This window comes from Oncorhynchus kisutch, linkage group LG21, assembly GCF_002021735.2.
Source record: "Oncorhynchus kisutch isolate 150728-3 linkage group LG21, Okis_V2, whole genome shotgun sequence".
Taxonomy (NCBI): Eukaryota; Metazoa; Chordata; class Actinopteri; order Salmoniformes; family Salmonidae; genus Oncorhynchus; species Oncorhynchus kisutch.
The window spans coordinates 37644147-37651152 of NC_034194.2; positions in this window are offsets into that span (position 1 = coordinate 37644147).

Sequence of the window (7006 nt, forward strand, 5' to 3'; positions counted from 1 at the left end):
CATGCTGAAGACATTGAGGCTCATCGCTGGAGGAATCACAGGAAAGGACATGCTGAAGACATTGAGGCTCATCGCTGGAGGAATCACAGGAAAGGACATGCTGAAGACATTGAGGCTCATCGCTGGAGGAATCACAGGAAAGGACATGCTGAAGACATTGAGGCTCATCGCTGGAGGAATCACAGGAAATGGAAGAAGTGAAGGTGAGGATTGGAACTATTTATTCAATGTGAAAGTAGTTACCGTCGTGTTCTGCTGAATTGCCATTCATGCCAAGTAGAAACTCCTCACCACAGAATGGAATCAAGATAAAGGATCTCTATAATCACTGCTCTTCCCTGCTTTACCAGGGTGCAATGCATTGTTGGTAGAGCATATATACATATATATATTTTGAAACTTTTAAATTTTTTTACCAGGAAAGTCAGTTAAGAACAAATTATTGTTTACAATGACGGCCTACATCGGCCAAACCCGGACGACACTGAGCCAATTGTGTGCCGCCCTATGGAATTCCCAATCACAGCCGGTTGTGATACAGCCTGGATTCGAACCAGGGTGTCTGTAATGACACCTCTAGCACTTCCAACACCAGGATTCTGGGTTTGATTCCCGGGACCAACCATATGGAAAATGTATGCATGCAGGACTGTAAGTCCCTTTGGATAAAGTGTCTGCTAAATGTCATATATTATGTATATGTATTATTTATACTAGGCGAGCTTCCCCCGTACAAATGTAAATCGCTCGAGGGGCTAGAAAAACATTATAAAAATACTATCAATATTTGTCACCACACCTGGATGTTGGGGTTCTGCGAGCTGATGTCTGTGTTGGCCAGCTCAGGGAAGTTCTTCAGGTCCAGAACGAAGGGCTTGATCTCCTCAGGCTCAGGTTGGGGCAGAACCCCTACGGAGCGGTGCTGGGAGTGGAACCACCTCCTCTTGTGACGGTGCTCAGTGACAGGGGGGAGGAGGCTCTGGACCTGGTTCTGCTGCTCCAGGGCCTCCGGTCCATGATGGACCCCACTGATGGGCGGCTGAGCACGAGCCTGAGGAAAAAGATAGGACACCTCAATTAATCATCATGATGAAACACAGTGGACTGGACCGCTCTGAAGACCTTGATGACATTAATCATAAACAATACAGTGATTACTGGCTAGTTTAAGATACAAAGGTTACTTGCTTTAGCTATTTGCCCAGGAAAAACATTTGCACCATGCTATGACTTAGTGACAGAGCTCCTAGAAACCATTGGGGCAACAAACCAGCAGACCAACCAGCCAAACCCCGTCCATTCGTCTGCTTCTCATTTATTTCCCACAGCAGCCAGAGCCCTGGCATCCAGGCCTTTGACAAAGAGGAGCCTGTGCCAGATTCTCTAGTTTTAATGAGAGCGCTTCGAAGTCGTGGGACCCCTGGGATGGTGGGCAGGCTGGTCCTGTGTTTCAATCTGCCGTGTCCTGCCATGCCCTAGGGCAGCAGGTAGCTTAGCGGTTAAGAGCATTGGGTCAGTAACCGAAAGGTCGCTGGGTCAAATCCCCAAGCCTTGTGAAAGGCACTTGATCCTAATTGCTACAGGAACTCACTCTGGATGAGAATGTCTGCTAATAACTCAAATGTAAAGAATGTGCAGCTACACTCAACAAACAGAAGCCATAGGTCTCCCTAAGGTCCTCCTCCCTCTGTCTCTCCCTCTGTTCCTCCCTCTGTCTCTCCCTCTTCTCCTCCCTCTGTCTCTCCCTCTGTCTCTCCCTCTGTTCCTCCCTCTGTCTCTCCCTCTTCTCCTCCCTCTGTTCCTCCCTCTGTCTCTCCCTGTCTCTCCCTCTGTTCCTCCCTCTGTCTCTCCCTGTCTCTCCCTCTGTCTCTCCCTCTGTCTCTCCCTGTCTCTCCCTCTGTTCCTCCCTCTGTCTCTCCCTGTCTCTCCCTCTGTTCCTCCCTCTGTCTCTCCCTGTCTCTCCCTCTGTTCCTCCCTCTGTCTCTCCCTCTTCTCCTCCCTCTGTCTCTCCCTCTTCTCCTCCCTCTGTCTCTCCCTGTCTCTCCCTCTGTTCCTCCATCTGTCTCTCCCTGTTCCTCCCTCTGTCTCTCCCTGTCTCTCCCTCTGTTCCTCCCTCTGTCTCTCCCTCTGTTCCTCCCTCTGTCTCTCCCTCTGTTCCTCCCTCTGTCTCTCCCTCTGTTCCTCCCTCTGTCTCTCCCTCTTCTCCTCCCTCTGACTGTGATACTGTATGTGGTTATCTCAACTAGCTATCTTAAGATGAATGCACTAGTTTGTCAGTCGCTCTGAATAAGAGCGTCTGCTAAATGACTCAAATGTAAATGTCAACCATCCTTTATAGATCAAGTTGCCACTAAAAATGTATCTAAGGTCAGGTAAGGGTCTTCTATTACTCAACGCTTTTAATACAGCCAGTATCTACAGTGGTAATAAATAGCCCAAACATCTGACAGGACTTCAGTAACTGAAGCAGTGCCAGTTTGCGGTCTGAAATATAGTGCAGTTTAAACCAAAATCTGGAGTGGTGACAAAACAGTTGGTTATGGGCCCGAGAACAGACTGTACTTTTTCAGTGGCTGCAATTCTCCCATAAAAAAAGTCAGCCTGTTGTTCGGTCAGATCTGATCCATTTAGAGGTAACCCCTGTCAAACATGATTGGCTCTTTACTGATGAGAGGAGGATCCTGAAGACTTCCTCTGGGTCTTGTCAGGTCCCTCTGAGAATTAGGGGATGGTCATTACACGCTTCCAAACACATTAGGACTTGTCTTCCTTCTTTGTTCTGTGTTTTGATTGGATCTGGTGATCTATCATTTTGATTTAATTGGATCTGGTGATCTATCATTTTGATTTAATTGGACCTGGTTATCTATCATTTTGATTTAATTGGACCTGGTTATCTATCATTTTGATTTAATTGGTCCTGGTTATCTATCATTTTGATTTAATTGGACCTGGTTATCTATCATTTTGATTTAATTGGACCTGGTTATCTATCATTTTGATTTAATTGGACCTGGTTATCTATCATTTTGATTTAATTGGACCTGGTTATCTATCATTTTGATTTAATTGGACCCGGTTATCTATCATTTTGATTTAATTGGACCTGGTTATCTATCATTTTGATTTAATTGGACCTGGTTATCTATCATTTTGATTTAATTGGACCTGGTTATCTATCATTTTGATTTAATTGGACCTGGTTATCTATCATTTTGATTTAATTGGACCTGGTTATCTATCATTTTGATTTAATTGGACCTGGTTATCTATCATTTTGATTTAATTGGACCTGGTTATCTATCATTTTGATTTAATTGAACCTGGTTATCTATCATTTTGATTTAATTGGACCTGGTTATCTATCATTTTGATTTAATTGGACCTGGTTATCTATCATTTTGATTTAATTGGACCTGGTTATCTATCATTTTGATTTAATTGGACCTGGTTATCTATCATTTTGATTTAATTGGACCTGGTTATCTATCATTTTGATTTAATTGGATCTGGTGATCTATAATTTTGATTTAATTGGACCTGGTTATCTATCATTTTGATTTAATTGGATCTGGTGATCTATCATTTTGATTTAATTGGATCTGGTGATCTATAATTTTGATTTAATTGGATCTGGTGATCTATAATTTTGATTTAATTGGACCTGGTGTTCTGTAATTTGATTTAATTGGATCTTGTCACACCCTGGTCTTAGTATTTTGTGTTTTCTTTATTTATTTGGTCAGGCCAGGGTGTGACATGGGTTTATTTTGTGTTGTGTTTTTGTATTGGGGTTTTAGTAGGTATTGGGATTGTCGCTGAGTAGGGTTGTTTAGGAAAGTCTATGGCTGCCTGAGGCGGTTCTCAATCAGAGTCAGGTGATTATCGTTGTCTCTGATTGGGAACCATATTTAGGTAGCCCGGGTTTCACTGTGTGTTTGTGGGTGATTGTTCCTGTCTCAGTGTATTGTATATCACCAGATAGGCTGTATAGGTTTTCACGTTCCGTTTGTTGTTTTTGTATCATTCGTATTCATATTCATTAAAGATGTATATTATTAACCACGCTGCATTTTGATTTAATTGGATCTGGTGATCTATAATTTTGATTTAATTGGACCTGGTGTTCTGTATTTTGATTTAATTGGACCTGGTGTTCTATATTTAAGCAATAAGGCCGGTGGAGGTGTGGTATATGGCCAATATACCACGGCCAAGGGCTGTTCTTAAGCACTACACAAGTGACTATGCATAGATAATAACGTATATAATAAAATAGGATGCGTGGGGGAGGGGCAATGCAAATAGCCTGGGTGACCATTTAATTAGATGTTCAGGAGTCTTATGGCTTGGGGGTAGAAGCTGTTCAGAACCCTCTTGGACCTTGACTTGGCACCCCAGTTCTGCTTACCCTGCGGTAACAGAGAGAACAGTCTACAGACAATTTTTAGGGCCTTCCTCTGACACCGCCTGGTATTGAGGTCCTGGATGGCAGGAAGCTTGGCCCCAGTGATGTACTGGGCTGTACGCATTACCCTCTGTAGTGCCTTGCAGTCGGAGGCCGAGCAGTTGCCATACCAGGCAGTGATGCAACCAGTCAGGATGCTTTCGATTGTGCAGCTGTATAACCTTTTGAGGATCTGAGGACCCATGCCAAATCTTTTCAGTCTCCTGACAGGGAATAGGTTTTGTCGTGCTAGTTTGTTGGTGATGTGGACACCAAGGAACTTGAAGCTCTCAACCAGCTCCACTACAGCCCCGTCAATGAGAATTGGGGCGTGCTCAGTCCTCCTTTTCCTGTAGTCCACAATCATCTCCTTTGTCTTGATCACGTTGAGGGAGAGCTTGTTGTCCTGGCACCACATTGACAGGTCTCTGACCTCCTCCCTATAGGCTGTCTCGTCATTGTCGGTGATCAGGCCTACCACAGGGAGTACAGGAGGGGACTGAGCACGCACCCCTGAGGGGCCCGAGTGTTGATGATCAGCGTGGCGGATGTGTTGTTACCTACCCTTACCACCTGGGGGTGGCTCAGTCCCCTCCTGTACTCCCTGTTCACTCATGACTGCATGGCCAGGCACGACTCCAACACCATCATTAAGATTGCCGATGATACAACAGTGATCACCGACAATAGCGAGACTGCCTATAGGGAGTTCAGGATCCAGTTCCAGGGAGGTGTTTAGTCCCAGGGTCCTTAGCTTAGTGATGAGCTTTGAGGGAACTATGCTGTTGAACGCTGAGCTGTAGTTGCTCAGTAAATAGCATTCTCACATACTTGTTCCTTTTGTCCAGGTGGGAAAGCCCAGTGTGGAGTGCAATAGAGATTGCATCATCTGTGAATCTGTTAAGGCGGTGTGCAAATTTAGGTGGGTCTAGGGTTTCTGGGATAATGGTGTCGATATGAGCCATGATCAGCCTTTCAAAGCACTTCATAGCTACAGATGTGAGTGCTACGGGTCAGTAGTCATTTAGGCAGGTTAACTTAGTGTACTTGGGCACAGGGACTATGGTGGTCTGCTTGAAACATGTTGGTATTACAGACTCAGTCAGGGAGAGGTTGAAAATGTCAGTGAAGACACTTGCCAGTTGGTCAGCGCATGCTCACAGTACACGTCCTGGTAATCCGTCTGGCCCTGCGGCCTTGTCAATGTTGACCTGTTTAAAGGTCTTACTCACATCGGCTGCGGAGAGCGTGATCACACCGTCTTCCGGAACAGCTGGTGATCTCATGCATGTTTCGGTGTTATTTGCCTCGATGCGAGTATAGAACTAGTTTAGCTCGTCTGGTAGGCTTGTGTCACTGGGCAGCTCTAGGATGTGCTTCCCTTTGTTGTCTGTAATGGTTTGCAAGCTCTGTCACATCCAACGTGCGTAAGAGGAGAGGAACACAGGCAGGGCAGGGCAGAGCAGAGCAGAGAGGGCAGGACAGGGCAGAGGGAAGGGCAGAGAGGGCAGGCAGGCGAGTGGTGTGACAGGCAGGCAGGCCTGATTTATGTGTCCACAGATATCAAAGGCCTCTACACTTGGCCCTTTCCAAACCATTACAGAATAACAATAAACTATGGGGTCCCTTTGATCGCAAGCCTTGAAAGAGTGAGGAGGCAAGGAGAGGGAGGGAGAAGAAACAGATAGGTAGAGTGAACAGGTTTCAATATTTGTGAACCAGGCCATGCACACTCCACATTCTACACCCCTCCTCAGCCCCCCCATGATAAGGGGAAAACCAATAACACAGATGGCCAAAGTAAACAATCAACCAGCCTGACCTCTGACCTTATTCCAGTGTGAGAGAGATCTGCTGAGGGTTCCTTTAACCCTGCTGAGTTCGGGTAAAGTTTGGGTTAGGGTTATGTAAGCCCTTGCTATTGTTCTTCTTGCTCCTCTATTGTTCAAACCAGCCCCTCCTCTACCTGGTTAAACTGGCATCTACCAGGTAGGGTCACTGGTGCCCAAAACGCACACTCATTACCACCACCAGAATCACAACATGCTATCTCTCTCTTTCTGTCCCCTCTTTCTCTATTTCGCTTTCTCTCTAACTCTCTCACTCTCCGTCTCTGTCTCACTCTCCCTCTCTCTCCCTCTCACACTCTCCCTCTCTCTAACTCTCCCTCTCTCACTCTCCCTCTCTGTCTCTCTCTCTAACTCTCTCCCTCTCCCTCTCTGTCTCTCTCTCTAACTCTCTAACTCTCTCACTCTCCGTCTCTGTCTCACTCTCCCTCTCTCTCCCTCTCACACTCTCCCTCTCTCTCCCTCTCACACTCTCCCTCTCTCTAACTCTCTCCCTCTCTGTCTCTCTCTCTAACTCTCTCCCTCTCCCTCTCTGTCTCTCACTCTAACTCTCTCCCTCTCCCTCTCTGTCTCTCACTCTCCCTCTGTCTCTCTCCCTCTCTGTTTTTCTTTTGTTTGACATCCAACTGACATCATCAATCAGTTATAGACTATGGGCATCAGGACATCAACAGGGCATCCATTGAAGGAGACCCAGGGGAGAGAATGTACA